The following is a 1,364-nucleotide window of genomic DNA, read 5'->3' as shown; positions in this document are numbered from 1 at the left end:
GGACTACATAGTGAGTTCCAGGCAAGCTGGGGCTATAGGGAGACCCTATCTAAAAAAGATAAAAAAAACTGGACTAAATATATTCTGCATGATGATATGGCCTTGAGCACATGGGGGCCACGGAGTAGAATGTGGAAGTTTGAATGAGAAATGTTCCCCATACGTACATGCATTTGAATACTTGTGCCTAGCTGGTGGCACTGTTTGGGGAGGCCATGGAACTTTTTGAATGTGTCACCTTGGTGGAGGAAGTATGTTATTGGGGGTTGGCTTTGAGAATTTATAGCCTTACCCCCCTTCATTCACTCTCTCTCCTTTCCGCGATCTCTGCTTCCTGCTGTGGTCACCTGCTACCAATACCTCCCCCACTATTATGGACTTTGCCGCTGGAACTGTAACCCAAACTAAACTTTCTTCTATAAGTTGCTTTTGGTCACAGTGTTTTATCATAGCAACAGAGAAGTAATTAAAACATATGTATCTGAGTTTGTTTATTGTTCTGATTTATTGAAACTTAATTCACTGAATTACCCAGGAAAATCCAGGTTGCAGAAACATATGTTCGTTTCTTCCAGGTCTCAAGTCAGTTTTATAAGGCTATAGAAAGATATACATATATATACTATGCCATTTAAACCACTCCTACTTTCTGTACTTAAGAACTCAAGTATAGAAATGAGCTTTGTGGTGCTGAGGTAAAACTAGAACCTTCCCGCAACAGGACTGCATAGGTGTTTAAAGTTAACTGTGAACATTATGTGAGGTCTCAATCATTCCATTTGAATTTTAGGTTCAAAGCAGCATATTAAACATGCGCCCAAAGGAAATACCTTTAATGAGCCCATGTCTATATATGTGTAAAGGGATGGGTAGAAGTCAGGGAAAGGCTGACCATGCCCAGTGGATTGGGACCTTTCTTTATAATAGCTCATTTGTAGAGCATACTCCTTTCCTGTCTGTTACATGTTGACCTTGCTGGGGTGGCTACTTCCAGCCTTCCTTTTTACAAGCTGGTTTCTTTTATATGTTAATTTAAAATTTTTATTTTTTTCCATTTTTATTTATATTTATATTTGTGTGTGTGTGTGTGTGTGTGTGTGTGTGTTTGATGTGTGTGAATGCAGTAATGTGTGTTAGAGGACAACTTTCTGGATTTACTTCTCTCCTACCTTGTTTCTGAGGCAAGCAAGGTGTCTCTTGTTTCTGCACAGTACTTAATCAAGCAAAAACAAAAAAAAAAAAAAAAAAAAAGATGCTATCAACCTATCCTCGTCCCCATCCCAAGATCGGTCTGACCTTTGTCCCAGCTCCTAGGGAGAAAAATCTCTAAATCTTTACAGTTTACTGATGATAGGAAAGTCTTG

The sequence above is a fragment of the Nannospalax galili genome, unplaced genomic scaffold, assembly GCF_000622305.1.
Source record: "Nannospalax galili isolate Female #2095 unplaced genomic scaffold, S.galili_v1.0 scaffold367, whole genome shotgun sequence".
NCBI lineage: Eukaryota > Metazoa > Chordata > Mammalia > Rodentia > Spalacidae > Nannospalax > Nannospalax galili.
Note: the sequence above shows the minus strand (reverse complement) of the source record.